This window comes from Acomys minous, assembly GCF_964271855.1.
Source record: "Acomys minous genome assembly, chromosome: 14".
Lineage (NCBI taxonomy): Eukaryota > Metazoa > Chordata > Mammalia > Rodentia > Muridae > Acomys > Acomys minous.
In genome coordinates, this window is record NC_140496.1 from 65290322 (window position 1) to 65307000 (window position 16679).

At 43.7% G+C, this 16679-nt stretch overlaps 1 pseudogene across 1 annotated transcript; it reads left to right on the forward strand.

Annotated features, from left to right (window-relative positions):
* The first annotated feature begins 12915 nt into the window (after window positions 1-12915).
* LOC311583693 (translationally-controlled tumor protein-like) lies at window positions 12916-13812 on the forward strand (annotated as a pseudogene). Its single transcript has one exon. The product of its transcript is annotated as a translationally-controlled tumor protein-like (transcript).
* The last annotated feature ends 2867 nt before the right edge of the window (window positions 13813-16679 follow it).

Genomic DNA, 16679 nt, shown 5'->3' on the forward strand with positions numbered 1-16679 from the left:
GGAAGAGCAGGCAGCACTCTTAACCACTGAGCCATCTCTCCAGCCCCCTCATCTTGCATTCCTAACGCCACGTCCTATCTTCACTCTCAAAGGCAGGGATTATAGGCATAGGCCACCACACCAGGCTCACAGTGTTTGCTTTCAGATGTGTTAAGTACTGTTTAGTTTTCAATTTAAAAAGCATACATGCTGGACATGTACGATAGAGTAGAGCCTGGTGCTTTAGTTTTACTGGAGATGAAAACAGAAGCATCAGTAAAGCAGTCCAACTACTCAGTGAGAGAGGAAATCACAGATGGCTTTAAGTGTGAGAGAGCATTGAGGTCAGTTATAAAAATAGGAGATGTTATTAGGCTTAGAAACATTATCCTGAAGGCCAGAAAGCACTTGCCGAGCAAGCCTAATGACCTGAGTTCAATCCCTGGGTCACACACACACACACACACACACACACACACACACACACACACACATTTTTTCAAAATAAGGAATCTACCTGAAAGATGATGGTGGCCTAGGCAACACTCACGATGAAGGTCGTGTGAAATAATCAGATTTGAAGTAGAAGGCAGGGTTGATAAAAATGTATTAAATGATTTAGTGAAGATATTATGAAAATGAAGGAATTGATAGTTCCCTAAAATGTCTGGTCTGAGTAACAAGACGATTGGGAAAAACCATTACTGTATTAGATTTCTCACCGCTGTGGCAGAGAGCCCAATAGAAGCATCGTAAGAGAGGAGGGATTTTATCTTAGATTGCAGTTTGAGGGCACCGTCCATCATAGCAGGAACTATATGGTGTCAAGAGTGGCTGGAGGTTGGTGGCAGTAACATGAGGTGGCTGGTCACATTGTGTCATAGTCAGGAAGCAAAGACAGATGAATGTTGGTGTTCAGCTGGCTCCCTAACAACCCCCCCCCCCCAGTCAAGGACAGCAGCCCATGAGTCTCACCTCCTCCTTAAACAGTTGTGGAGATGCCCTCATAGGCACACCCACAGGGTATCTCCTAGGTCACTCTAAATCCAGTCAACTTGACAATGAGTAGTGATCACTACCATTACTGAGATTAAAAAAAACAAAAACAAAACAAACAAACAAAAAACAGAGCAAGAGAATAAGGTTTGAGCAGCAGAAAATTGAAGCTCATAATTTAAAAATATGTTGTTTGTATTTTGGGGATGGGTTATGTGCAGTGTGCACCTAAGGGAAGCCAGCACTCGCATCCGTCTGTTTCTGCTTCCTGGGAGAGAAAAGAGCACTGAATTCCCTGGAGCTGGAGTTACAGGAAGTTACGAGCTACCCAGTGTGGGTGCTGGGTACCTTTCCTCTGCAAAAACAACAAAAGCTATTAACATGCTCAGTCACCCCCTTTAGCCACCCCCACCCCCCAACTCAGTCTTGGATGTCTTTAGTTTGGCATACTCAGGACATCCACGCACAGTGGCCAGTGAAGATAAGTGGCTTTTCAAGGGAAAGGCTGAGGTTGGAGACACACACTTTTAGAACCAACGACATGGCCTGGCATGGTGGTGCATGGCATGGTGGTGCACACCTTCGATCCTACAACTCGGAAGGCGGAGGCAGACAGATCTCTGTGAGTTGAAGGCCAGCTGGTCTACAGAGAGAATTCCAGAGGGCTGGAGAGATGGCTTAGTGGTTAAGAGCACTGGCTGCTCTTCCAAACGATCCAGGTTCAATTCCCGGCACCTACATGGTAGCTCACAACTGTCTGCAACTCCCGTTTCGGGGGATCTGACAACCTGACACATACATACAAGCAGGCAGAACACCAATGTACATAAAGTGAAAAACAAAACAGAGAGAATTCCAGGACAGCCAGGGTTACATAGAAAAACCCTGTCTCAAAATACAAACAAACAAACAAACAAACAAATCAATGATATACAAATGATTCCCTTTTAGGCAGTGTCTCATTGTGCAGTCCTGGATAATCTAAATATCACTATGTAGACTGTTGTGTGGTTCAGGAATAACCACACACCGACCACTTGGACACCAGACTCAGAAGGAAGTTTATTGAACACTAAGCAAATTTGACCTGTCAGAGACACAGTCTGGATTAGGCAACTAAGACTGTGACCCTGAGATGTTCTCAGAGTGAGGTGTTTTTTTTTTTTTTTTAGATTTATTTACTTATTACATATACAGTGTTCTGCTTACATGTATACCACACCAGAAGAAGGCACCAGATCTCATTACAGATGGTTGTGAGCCACCATGTGGTTGCTAGGAATTAAACTCAGGACCTCTGGAAGAGCAGACAGTGCTCTTAACTGCTGAATCAGCTCTCCAGCCCTCAGAGTGAGTTTTTAAAGGAAAAAATCATAACCAGGCAAGGAAGAATCAATTCTATTCCAGGTACATTGTGCTTAGGTAGCTAGACAAAGTATTGTAAGAGGATTGGCTGGGATTTAGGGTATGGAAATTTCCAGTTCCCTATCATTCCAGGAGAAAGGAACATAGCAGGATATTATGGTTTTGCCTAAGTTGAACATACATTTATCATCAATCCAAGCAGAACATTTAACAAGTGTAGAATTGAAAGTAAAAGGCTATTCTTATGTCTGGCAGAACTTGAACCCAGCTTCACCTTATTATCAAAATGGAGACTAAACACACAATGGCTTCAGTTAAGCTAAAGATGAAAGCAACTGTTAACAGAGGAGCTACAGTTATGCTAAAAAACTAAAGTAGGTCTCAACAGAGGGTCTATAGTTATGCAAAAAGTTAAACTGGGCCTCAACACAGACAAGCTGACCTCATACTCACAGAAATCCACCTGTCTGCCTCCTAAGTACTGGGGTTAAAACCATGTGCCACCACACCTACCTTATTTTTATTCATTTGTTTTTGAGACAGGGGAGCCCTGGACTCTCTGTGGAACTTTCTATGTATATCAGGCTGGCCTTTAACTCACAGAGATCTACCTGTCTCTGCCTCCCATGTGCTGGAACTAAAGGCATGTACCACCATTCCTGGGTTTTGTTGCTATTTTTAATTAGTATATTTGCACGTATGTGTGTGGTTATGGACACATGTGAGTGCAGGTGACCCAGGAGTTAAGAAGAAGGCACCGAGTCTCCTGGAGTGGAGTTGCAGGACATTGTAAGTTTCTGAACATGGGCGCTGGAACCAGACTCAGGTCCTCTTGCAAGAGCGATGTGATGTGTTTGTGTTCCTAACTACTACACCATCTCTCAATCACCTAGAAATGATTTTTTTCCCCTGAGAAATGAATATAAAATCTAAGTATTGGGCTGGAGAGATGGATGATTCCGTGGCTTAAAAGCACTGGCTGCTTTTGCAGAGAACCCAGGTTCAGGTCCCAGTGTCTAACTGGAGGTTCACAATCATCTGCAACTTCAATTCCAGGGGATCTGATGCTCTCACCTGACCTCCACAGGCACCAAGCGTGTGTGTGTGTGTGTGTGTGTGTGTGTGTGTGTGTGTGTGTGTGTTGTGCATGTGCATATTGTAGGCAAACTCACCACACATATAAATACAAATAAATAAATCTTTAAAAATATGTATTAGTTCAAGAGTAGAGGACTAGACTACTCCAAATTCTTAAAGGTTAAGAAAAAAAGGGGGGGGGGACATATCTAATGAAGAGTTTGGGAAGGAGTGTCTATAGACAATGGAAGCAAAGGATGTCATTCAAGAAACAAGTGGTCTTCACACCAGCTGCTGCTCACGTCAAGTACGTAAGAGCTGGGGTGGCTAGCGTGAACTGGAAGAGAACAATGTCAAAAGAGAAATGGGGCGAAAGCTTCATTGGAGCAGAGCAGAAAACAGCAGAAGGTAAGGAAGTGAGGTATTTTGCTGTATGACGGGAAGCAGAGAGGTAGCGTACAAACTGGAGGTCACGTACAAACTGGAGGTCACGCCACCACTGGAAGGCTTTGTCAAGAGGGAAGGAAATACTGGTGATTTGACAAGAAGGTCAGTGTGGAGGCAACGTCATCCTCAAGTAGACGGGAGAGAGGTGGAGGTTGGAGGCATAGGTTTTGCATGTAACGGGGACAAGAGTGAGAATGGATGAAATCATTTAGAGAGAATGCATAAAACATGGAAACCAAGGACGGAATTCTAAGGAAAGGGTTTTGTTTGTTTGTTTTTTAAAGGGTTGGGGAATAAAGGGCAAAGATTGAAGAAAAAAAAACTTAGAAGAAACATCTATATTTCAGATTTTTAACGGCCATATCACAGGACATATTGTCATCCGTTCTGTTTCTCCTCCAGCCTGTAAAGCTGTCCCGTCCCTGGATTTCATCTCCATCTGTCACAGCGTTTTATACATGTCTTTATTAGCACTTACTTCATTGCATCTTCTTTATGTATCCGCTCCTTCAAACAACACCGACGTTCCTCTTCCTCTTCCCTCACCAAGAAAGAACTTTTATTCACCATCGTATGCAAACTATTTAACAGTGTGCCCCAAACATAGATGTGCACAATAAGTGCTGCACGGGGTGGGGGATGTGAAGCCAGAGAGAGTAATATATAAACATTAGAAAGTATGAATGTCGTTTATGCCTTTCTAAAAGCAGTGTATATGCTGGAAAGAACTCACCAGTGAGGCCATCTGGAGTTTTCTCTGTAGGATGATTTCAATTCCTTTAGAACACACAATTTTCTGTTTATTCTGGTGTCAGTCCTGATAAGTTTTGTTTTGTAATACATTTCCCATTTCATGTGAATTGTCAAATCGGTGCAAAGTTATATATAGTATCCTCTTATATTTTTAGTGTCTATAGGACCTATAGTGATGTCACTTTGTTTAGTGCTAATATTAGTAATTTTTTCATTTTTCTCTTGGCTAATCTTCATAGTTTATTCTTTGTTTTGTTTTGTTTTCTGTTCAGATTTTATTTGAATCCTAAATCAAGTTGTCAAAGTTACAAAAAGGGGAGAAGTGTCTAAGTCACAACATCTCAAAACAGAATACTACTATTGCCAGCAGAACCGTTGTACATGTTTCTGATGAAATTCATTTTCTCCTCCTGCTGTAGGTTCTGAGGATCAAATTCTGGTTGTGAGGCTTGCCTGGTTGTGAGCACTTGCTTTTACTCACTAAGCCATCTAGCTGGCTTTATTTCTTTTATTTTATCTGCATTAAATTTGCTGCTCCTAGGAAAGAGGAGGGGGTCCATGAGCTTTGGACCCCCAGCTTTGGCTGAGAAACTACTGACCGTTGATGCTTCTGGGGTAAGGAGTGTCAGTTTTCTCTAAGGGCGTGGCCTCTGGTAGGTTGACCGTGTTCCAATTGACATCCTTATATTCGTGAGTATATAGGCACAAGTTGGACTAGGTGGGTTATTTAATAAAAAAAAAAGGCATTAGGTTGAGAGAGTAGAGAGAGGGGTGTGGACCTGGGAGGAGTTGTAGAGGTGAATGTGTTCAAAAATACATTTTAGAAAATTCTCAAAGAAATAAAATATCATATTAAAATACAAAAATTGCTACTACTTTCTTCAAACACCCCTCTGAAATCTAATCTTTCTGTTTGTTTGTTTTGTTTTGTTTTTTGAGACAGGGTTTCTCTGTGTAGCCTTGGCTGTCCTGAACTCACAGCGATCTGCCTGTCTCTGCCTCCCAAGTGCTGGGATAAAAGGTGTGTGCCACCCGCCCAGCTTTATGTGTAGTTCTTAACCAAAATAGAACATTAGTTAGGGGTTGGAGGAGAGATGGCTTAGAGGCTAAGAGTACTGGCTGTTCTCCCAAAGGTCCTGAGTTCAATTCCCAGAAACCACATGGTGGCTCACAGCCATCTACAATGAGATCTGGTGCCCTCTTCTGGCCTGCTGGCTCACATGCAGGCAGAACACTGTGTACTTAATAAATAAATCTTAAAAAAAAAAAAAGTATTAGTTGGGTCCTAGATCCTAGTGCTAGTAATAGCTCATAGGAAGCATGGTCTCCATTGCCAACACATTGGTGTATCCTGAAAGTGAGCATCTGAGTTAATCAATTACCCATGACCCCACAATAGGCAAGCTGAAAGGCCTATTTTCATAAGTACCAGTCACTGCCCACAGATCTACTCCTTCATGGCGGGTTTGAGAATCTTTTCCATGGTTCCCATAGGTTTTTTTTTCTAAAAGGGAAACTTCTAGAGCAAAGTTAGCAGTATTAACTATAACAATTGACCACAGAAGACACAAGTGATAGTTTTCTCTCCTCCATAACCCACTCTAAAATCTCTCCACCCTAAGTATTACTTTAGTAGGTCTTGGTGAGGTATGTGGTGATATGGTCCAAATATTTTTTTGTAAAGATTTCTTTATTCATCTATTACGTATATAGTATTCTGCCTGCTCACCAGAAGAGGGCACCAGATCTCACTATAGATGGTTATGAGCCACCTTGTGGTTGCTGGGAATTGAACTCAGGAACTCGAAGAGTAGCCAGCAGAAGTGCTCTTAGCCTCTGAGCCATGTCTCCAGCCCCATGATCCAAATCTTAACTTGTGGCAATTCCTATCTTTTCCAGTCATATTGGCTCTATGTGTTCACTCAGTTACATTGGGCCATAGGAATAATAGGAGACATCTAAATGTAGCACCTGGGCTTTGACAGGCCTGTGTCTTCCTACTGCTCATAATCAATTACCTCTGTCATGATACTGACACTTCCTTTTACTAACTGGTCTCTGGACTTAATGTAAAAGTATGGATTTTTTGTTTATGCCTTCCCTTGCTCTGAATAATGACAGAGAGACCTTTACATTTCTTAAAAGCTTCAGGTACAGTGGCTGGGCAGATACTCAGTATTCTAACCTGATAATACTGGCCTGGCCTATTTCCCAGGCACACGGCCTGTTACCTGCCATCTTTGTCTTGCCCTGGCTGCTCTTTCTCCTTCTGTGTCCCAATGGAGAGTCCTTGTATGCTCCTTCTTTCCCAGATTTCCCCCTCTCTCTGCCAAGAAGTCCTGCCTCCTAATCCTGCCTCATCTTCTTGGCCATCAGATTTTTATTAAAACCAGTCAGAAGGTGACGGAGAACAATTTTTTTTAAATAAAATATTGAGTCAAGAGCTGCTTCATAAAAATGACACCGCCAAAGTTGGGCCTATACTCAACTCTCCGGGTACAGAAATCAGCATTTGACTACAAAGTGCACAAAAACATCACTCCAACAGCTTAAGGAGTCTAGAAAGCCCTAGCAGCAGTCACTACCTGTAGCTCAACTAGGTACTTCCTGTGTTTCCTAATTAGGAGGAGGACCAGTCCTGCCAATCCCAGATTTGAGATACTAGAAACGTGGGTCCCTGTTAGGAAAAGTAAGTGGGCCTGGGCCAGGATTCCGTCTTTGGTCAGTAGGCAGGCCTCATTTAATCTTTGGGGTCACAGTCTGAATTCTTTCAGAGTTGCCTCTGAACAACCCTTCACTTTCACCATAATAAAAATCATAGCTCTCTCTGAGGCCAGACGCTGGGTCCACTCTTGCATCTCACTCTTTTATTGTAAAACAAAAAACCTCCTTCACAGCATCCTATGCGTGTGGCGTGGGTAAACCATAAGCTCCCTGACAGTCAGTGATAGTAACACTTCTACCTAAAGATCTGTGAGGAGGAAAGGAAAACCAATGCTTAGAACAGGTGATCACTACTGTGAGAAGGGACCGTTGTCTCCTCCAAACTGTCACTGATATATGGCCAGGTGATCTTGAGCAATGGAGCCATATTAGGGCCCAGAGTTTGTCTCTAACTTCACTAAGTTTTCATTACTGTGACAAATGCCTTAGAAAGCGAAGTTAGGCCAGAAGGCAGTCATCTTCAATGTTAAGCAAAGCATATGTTAATCTGCTTAGAGCCTCTTTTCCTTGTCTTTGTGCCTACCAAGGCTCTGTCTGACTCCTAGCCTCTAAAGAGGGAAAGGGAGAGGGAGAGGTTGAGAAAATAATTGCCTAACGTGAATATGGAAGCTGACAAATTCTAAGATCTGTGGTCAATAAGATGGAGACCCAGGAGAAGCAGTGTATAGTTGGTTCCAGTACAAATGCACGAGACCTGGGAAGGCCAGTGGTTTAGGTAGGAGTCTGAAGGCTGGAACCCTGAGAACTAGTTCACGCCTAAAGGTCAGAAGAGACAACGTCTCCCCTTAAGCAGCCAGGCAGGGGCTCCCTCTTATCCATCTTTTTGTTCTATTCAGGTTTTCCACTGTGGGGGGAGGCTCATCACAGAGGGAAGGCAAAATGCATTACTGAGTTTACCAATTCAAATGTTAATCTTATTCAGAAACACCCTCACATACCCAGAATAGATTTTGATCAAATATCTGGGAACTCAATGGCCCAGTCAAATTAACACAAGAGCAGGCACCACAAGCTCCAAAGTGCGCCTTTTTCATACCTCAGACAACTTCAATAGAAAACTGCTGGGAAATATGGCCAAAGTGGGGATGATGGTCTCTAACCAAGACGAGGACAACTTGGACATTTCCACCTTGTTTCTCTTGCCAGCTCTTGCTGGTCTTTATGGTAACTGGATCTCAGAATCTGGTGACTAGACAGCACCATCTGATCTCCATCACGTGGACAGTGGAGTGGCACCGTTCCCATCACGGTTCCAGCTCTGTCAGGGGTTCTCCACTTGTTACCCCAGTATAGCAGAGAATTCAGGGATACCAATACCCCTATTACCAGGGCACTTTTAGTGGCCTTGGTAAATGGTGTTTCTTTTGTGCTCTTCTATGAAACGATATGGTCTCGCATGCGGTATGTTTTCGTACAGCCAATTTTCCTACATTTCTGTTGATTCTTCTGGAGGTATCGGAGCAACTCAAAGCCTTTCTACTTCGTTCAGCATTTTTCATAATTCCTCTAGGTGACTATGACAACTCCACCAGTGACTTTCATGCCTTGGTCCTTGTTAGGATGTTAAATCCTATGTCTGAAGAAGTGCTCCCAAATGGATGAATCTTGATTGTCTAATTCCTAGCCCTTTGATCAAAGGACCTCAGAATTGAATTCTGGAACATTCCCTTGTTTTCTGCTCACCTAGCTCCTTGATAGAAAATCTTATCAGGTCCCAGCTGTGTTTTGCTTCTATTTGGTTATTGGTCTAGCAGCCAGGAGAGGAAGTAGGAACAAGTCCTGTGGTTTTATTTGTGGGAGAGTGACTATGTACTCACCCTTACCACCGCTGTGTTAGAGAGGCAGACAGCCCCTCCATCTTTGAAAGTGCACAGAGACCTGCAGAGCAAGTATCCCTAAGGATGCCCACCTAGACGTCTTATCCATTGTTTCAAGGTCCCTGGCTTTTTCAAATAGGGGTTGACCTGCTCTGGCTACACATAGTAAGTCTCTGGAGCTCTGTGACTATCATGACCTGAGTCTGTGGCTCATCTGTGTCAGCTCTTCAATTACAAGGAGTTCCTCCATCTTCCAAACTTGGTCATTCACCAAGCACTCCCATTATTCCTCTTCAGAGTTTGGGTAGCAGTAACCAGACAATGCCACTGTCCTTATACGTATTACCTTCCAATGTATTTCAAGTTCTTGAAATGATACTTCCGAGGGCTTTCCCTCTACTGGAATGTTTTCCCAGGCCAACGCTGACAGAGCCTTTAGCAAGTGGCTCACCGCCTTGTGCTAGGAGCTACTCCTCTACACTACTTAGCACAGCATGCTCTCTACCTAGCAGTAAAACAGCCAGGAAACTTTTTTTTTTTAAATCTTTGGTTTTTCAAGACAGGGTTTCTCTGTGTAGCATGGCTGTCCTGGATTCACTTTTTGGACCAGGCTGGCCTTGAACTCAGAGAGATCTGCCTGCCTCTGCCTTCCTTAGTGCTGGGATTACAGGTGTGGGCCACAGTGCCTAGCCAGTCATAAGCGTTTAACTTGTGCTTTCTGGATCTCTTCCAACACTTGTGTTAGTCTAGGTGCACCAAGAAGCAAGTATCAAGTTGGAATCCAACATGTGAGCTAGTTTCTGTCTGTCTGTCTTTCTTTTTGTTTTTGTTTCGTTTTTCGAGACAGGGTTTCTCTGTGTAGCCTGTCCTGGACTCCCTTTGTAGACCAGGCTGGCCTCGAACTCACAACGATCCACCTGCCTCTGCCTCCCAAGTGCTAGGATTAAAGGCGTGTGCCACCACTGCCCGGCTAGTTTTGAAAAGCTGCCAAAACAGAATAGTACAGGGTGGGTGGCTTGGATGACAGAAGTTTGCTTCTCATAGTGTGGCGGCTAGAAGTCCAAGGTCAAGTACTGATGGGTTTGGTTTCTTCTGAGGCTTCTTGTGGCTAGCAGATAGCCATCCTCTCATCGTATGCTCCTGGGTCTCTATGTGTGTCCAAATTTCCTCTTTTTATAAGGACGTCAGTCAGAGTGCATAGGGCTACCCTTACTGGCTCCTTTGAGGGCTGTTTTAAAAGCAAGCCCTCTATCACTGGGTGTGGTGGCACACGCCTTTAATCCCAGCACTCGGGAGGCAGAGGCAGGCAGATCGCTGTGAGTTCGAGGCCAGCCTGGTCTACAAAGTGAGTCCAGGACAATCAAGGCTACACAGAGAAACCCTGTCTCAAAAAACCAATAAATAAATAAATAAATAAATAAATAAATAAATAAATAAAATAAAAGTCCTCTATCCAAATACAGTCACATTCTGAGGCACTGAGGGCTAGGGTTAAATTTTGAAGACTCAGTTCAGTTTACAAAATTGTCTAAGACATATATTGTGGGAAATATCTGTACAAGATAAAAGAGGAGAGAACAGAAAATTCTAGAGCCTGCAGACTGATCCAAGTTTGGCTTGTATGAAGGACAGAGCAATGGACTGGTCATTGGTGGCTTGTCCTCAAGCAAGGGCCTCAAAAGCACAGAGCCCACAGTTTGTATGAGTTCTCCTGCTATGCTCAGTCATCAGCCAGGAGTGTCAATTACTATTTCAGGAGACATTTGCAAGAATCAAAGCAGATAAAACTCCCAATATCCTTGCATTAAAAACAGTTATTTTTAAATAGTCCTACAAAACGATGGAGGTTAAAAAAAAATCTCATATAGGGAAGCAGCCAAATCTAAAATGTCTTTTTATGTAAATAACAAATTGTAGCTGCTAGAGATAAATGTGGACAGATGGATTTGCAGAACATAATATTTAAGAAGAGCAAAGAGACTTCAATTGATTTAAAATTACTTAAAAAAATTCCTTGCATAGTTCCTGCATTTTGCCCAGGAATGTCTGACAAATAGCTCTATTTCCTTTGTATTTATTGAGCAATTAACTCCAGAAAAGGATTTCCTTCCAGTGGAATGGCAAGGCTTCTAATCCGTACTTGGAAAACTATCATGCTGCCACAGTTTATATCTTACACTGTATCTCTAAAATAATTATGACAACCATCAATCAAGGAGCCCTTTTCCTTTCCTTGCAAAACTGTCAAAAAGACACCAAAGTCTCTCTCTCTCTCTCTCTCTCTCTCTCTCTCTCTCTCGTTAATATTAATCGGCATGTATACCTGCACACGAGAAGAGGGCACCAGATCTCATTCATTATAGATGGTTGTGAGCCACCACGTGGCTGCTGGGAATTGAACTCAGGACCTCTGGAAGAGTGGCCAGTGCTCTTAACCTCTGAGTCTTCTCTCCAGACTGGCACCAAAATGTAAGAGCTCCCATTCTGTGATTGAATGTGGAATTTTTATTAGTGTCTACATGACATTTCTCCATGAAGCAAGAGCACTCTCCTCTTGCAGTATTTCATTTAGACAGGCTGTACCTAACTGTCCTAGTTAGATTTCTAGCGCTGTGTTAAAACACCATGACCAAAAGCAAGTTGTGGAGAAGAAGGTTGATGTTATGAAGGGAAGCCAGGGTGGCAACTCAAGGCAGGAGCCAGAGACAAGAACTGAAGCCGAGGACGTGAAGTGCTGCTTTCAGCTTGCTCAGTTTGCTGTTTTATAACCCAGGACCACTGGCCCAGGGACAGCATTGCTCACAGTGGACTGGGCCCTCCGTACCAGTCATTAATCCAGATGACGCCCCATAGACTTGCCAACAGGCCAGACTGATGGAGGCGTCTGTTCAGTTGAGGTTCCCTCTTCCCAGATAATCCCAGCTAGTGATAAATTGACAAAAACAAAACAAAACAAAACAAAACCAAAAAACCAAAAACTTACCAGTACACTAACAAACTTGTTTATTTTTTTCAAAAATACTTTAAAAATTAAGTGTCAATAAGAAACACTCAACTTTCTCAGTTTCCTTCAAGTCAGGGGTGGGCGGAGCCTGGTAGCAAAGGACATGTGTAAAATGCACAAGGCTAATACCACCATCACCAACCCAGTACAACAGAAGCTTCCAATTTCCCAAACACACATTAATCTCTACGTAGTTAGAATGTTAAGTTCTTGGGTTTTTTTGGGTTTTTGTTTGTTTTTCTCAATGAATCTATCTAGAGTCCCTGTGATGGACTGGATGGTACATACTGAGCTGCAAAAGCCTCACATTTCAATCACTTTCCTTTTTTCTTAATTTATCCCTGTAACATTTTTTAAAACGTGTCAGTGGCATTCGGCACACTCCCGTTACCAGATCATCATCCCCACTGTCCATCTCCAGAACTTTTCTTCTAGGAAAAAAAATCCTCTGTGCCATTACATCATGACTCATTCCATCCTCTCTCCCCTTGGTGACTGCTCTTCTTCCCAGGACCTTGATGTTCTAGGTACCTCATACAGGTAGACTCACAGAATTGGCTTTTTTTTTTTTTTTTTTTTTTTTTTTTTTTTGGTTTTTCGAGACAGGGTTTCTCTGTGTAGCCTTGGCCATCCTGGACTCACTTTGTAGACCAGGCTGGCCTCGAACTCACAGCGATCCACCTGCCTCTGCCTCCCGAGTGCTGGGATTAAAGGCGTGCGCCACCACGCCCGGCTCCAGAATTGGCTTTTTGGGTCTCACTTACCACACTTAGCACTTCTTTTCTCTAACCTCCCTCCACACACCCTCGCAACTCTTCTGTGCAGTGCTGAGGACCAAACTCACACTAGGCAAGTGCTCAACCAATGAACTGTAGCCCCGCCTTAGCATAAACATCCGCGTTGTAGCAAATATCAGGTTCATTTCTTTTAAAGGCTATGTATATATGAGGTTGGGGAGAGCCGGAGTCGGCCTTTTCTGCCCGCTCTGCCCCCAGCACCGCTCCGCGCTGTCAGGCTAGCGCCATTGTCCCCAGCCGCCACCATGATCATCTACCGGGACCTCATCAGCCATGACGAGCGTGTTGTCCAACATCTACAAGATCCAGGAGATCTCGGACGAGCTGTGCCTGGAAGCGGAGGGCAAGATGGTCAGTAGAACAGAGGGTAACACTGATGACTCGCTCATTGGTGGAAACGCTTCCGCTGCAGACCCGGAGGGCGAAGGTACCGAAAGCACAGTAGTCACCGGGGTTGATATTGTCATGAACCATCACTTACAAGAAACCAGCTTCACAAAAGAGGCCTACAAAAAGTACATCAAAGATTATATGAAATCACTCAAAGGCAAACTTGAAGAACAGACACCAGAAAGAGTAAAGCCTTTTATGACTGGGGCTGCAGGGCAAATTAAGCACATCCTCTCCTGGACTACCGTGAAGATGGTGTGACTCCCTTCATGATTTTCTTTAAGGATGGCTTAGAGATGGAAAAATGTTAAAAAAAAAAAAAACTGGACTGGTCACCATGACTGGCTGCTGCTTACCATCCATACAATACCAGGACTTAGGACAAATGGGACTGATGTCATCTTGAGATTTTATTTTGATCGTGATTTATTCGGAGTGGAGGCATTGTTTTTGTAAGAAAAAAACATGTCTTGTAGGTTGTCTAAAAATAAAGTGTGTTTAAATTGAAAAAAAAAGCTATGTACATACGTACATGTTATCTTTTTAAGATAATTTTTGTTTGATTTTTTGGTAGCTGCTCTTGTTACCCAGTTCTCACTTGCCTAGAATTCCTGATGTAGAACAGGCTGGCCTTGAACTTGTAGTGGTCTTCCTTCCTCTGCCTTTCTAGTGATGGGATTACAGGTGAGTGCCCACACCAGGCTTTTTAAAAACAGGCACCACAAGGTTTTAAAATTACCTTTAAAAGGCAGTCTCCCTCCATCCTCTCATTATGTGCCCAGGTGTCCGTTCTCTGTTTTTGTTAATGTCATGCAAAGTTGGAGGTGTTCTCTGCTGTTAAATTCAGAAATACCCCCATACCCTGTTTACTGCTTGCCTTATAAAAATTATCAGAACAGACCCCGGGCATGGTGGTGCACACCTTTAGTCCCAGCACTTGGGAGGCAGAGGCCACCCTGGTCTACAGAGTGGGTTCCAGGACAGCTAGGACTATACAGAGAAACCCTGTCTCAAAACAACAACAACCAAACACACACAGAATAATTTCCATATAGTAAGAAAGATTTGCAAGTTGGGTAATTATAGTTTTGTTTTTTGTTTTTTAAGAATTCAAACTAGGGATTCCCGTCCCCCCCCTGCCACCAATGCACCCAGACAGGGTTTCTCTGTGTAGCCTTGGCTGTCCTGGATTCACTTTGTAGACCAGGCTGGCCTCAAACTCAAGAGACCCACCTACAACTGTCTTCCAAATGCTGGTCTTAAAGGTGTGCGCCACCACCGCCCAGCTCAGTAGGATTCATAATAGCTTCTTTGGGGGCAGAGATGTGTACAGTACAGTGGGTATGAACCACTGTGTTGGGGGCTTCAGCCAAGCTGGCTTATTGTTGAGAAAAGTTGGTAGGCTTGTTTGTTTTTGTAATGTAAGTTACATTTTTATTCATTTTGCAGGTGTATGGACACTCAAACGCCATGGAAAGTGTTCTAGTTTGCTTCTGATGTAGTGATACAACACTCAGACCAAAGGCAGCTTGAGGAGGAAAAGGTTGTTTGGTTTATACTTCCAGGCTGCAATCCATTACAGAGAGAAGAGGACAGAAACGTAAGCAGGAACTAGAAGCAGGCCACGGAGGGAGGCTGCTTGCCGGCTTGCTCCCTCTCAAGCTCAGGCTTAGCTACGTCTCTTACAGTCAGGGCCATGTCGCTGAGGATGGTACTCCACACAGAGTTGGGCTAAATGAATTAGCAACCAAGACAATGTTCTGCAGACATGGTTACAGGCCAGTCTGACCTGGGCGATTCCTCAGGGACGTTCCTCTTCCCTGGAGGCTATGGATTGGGTCAAGTAGACAATAAAGAGCAACCGGGCAGTGTGTGTGCGCAAGTCAGAGGAAAATGTGCCGGAGTTGGTTCTCTCCTTCAACCATGTGGGTCCTGGGGTTCAAACTCAGGGAGTCAGGATTGGGGGTAGGTGCCTTTTACCACTAGGCCACACCCCTGGTCTCTAAGCTTATAGGATTTAGCTTATAAGAAAGTAAGGGTGCAGAACACACTTCTGCACGGTTAAGGTTATTTTGCCAGGCCTTCCTTGGATTCACACACATGCCATCACCCCATGCAAGATTCAGACCTGGAGATCCAAGGCTCAGGACCAGGATTCAGACTTGATCCTTGCTTTCTCTGCTACTTATGAAGAATAAGAACCTTTCGATATGTCTTCTTCTGGCTCCTCTATTATTTTCTGGGGTAGGATGGGGTGGTACCTGGCTTAACTGTCCATGAGAGTTATTTATTAAATAGTTATAGGCAAGACATTCTGTGAAGTGCTATAGTAAAAAAAAAAAAAAGTGCTATGTGTGAACGGGCACAGGCTGCTTAACAGCCAGGAGCACCTGGCATCTGTGTCTTCCTCCATCACTTCACTTTATATTTTGAGGCAAGGTCTCTCACTGAACTCGGGGGCTGCAAGAACATAGGCTTTCCTTTCTTACCCACAAGCAGCTGCTTGTGAACCCCCTGCATGTCTGGTATATACGCGCAGGCATATTCATCGGTAGAGGTACATTTGTGAGACAGACACTTATGACTGCATTGGAAATTAGGAGAGTTTGTAAGGACTTTTCACCCCCACATGTTCTCTACAGTATTTCTTTTTTTTTTAAATAGTTTTTTAAATTAATTTATTCTTGTTACATCTCAATGGTTATCCCATCTCTTGTATCCTCCCATTCTTCCTTCCCTCCCATTTTCCCCTTATTCCCCTCCCCTATGACTATGACTGAAGGGGACTTCCTCTCCCTGTATATGCTCATAGGGTATCAAGTCTCTTCTTGGTAACCTGCTGTCCTTCCTCTGAGTGACACCAGGTCTCCCCCTCCAGGGGACATGGTCAAACATGAGGCACCAGAGTTCATGTGAAAGTCATACCTCACTCTCCACTCAACTGTGGAGAATGTCCTGTCCATTGGCTAGATCTGGGTAGGGGTTTAAAGTTTACCACCTGTATTGTCCTTGGCTGGTGCCTTAGTTTGAGCAGGACCCCTGGCCCAAATCTGCCTATCATAATGTTCTACTTGTAGGTTTCTAGGACCCTCTGGATCCTTCTACTTTGCTATTCTCCCATGCTTCTCTCATCTAGAGTCCCAATAGGATGTCCTCCCCTCTGTCCCAGTTTCCTGGTAAGTGAAGGCTTTCAGTAAGAGTATTTCTAAACAGCAGCTATGGGGGATTTAGAACTAGAACTTTTCAATAGAAAGCTACTGACAAGTTGAAAATCTTGTCAGAAAGTTAACAAGAAAACGAAAAGGTCAGCAGTCTCTTTTCAGTGGTCTA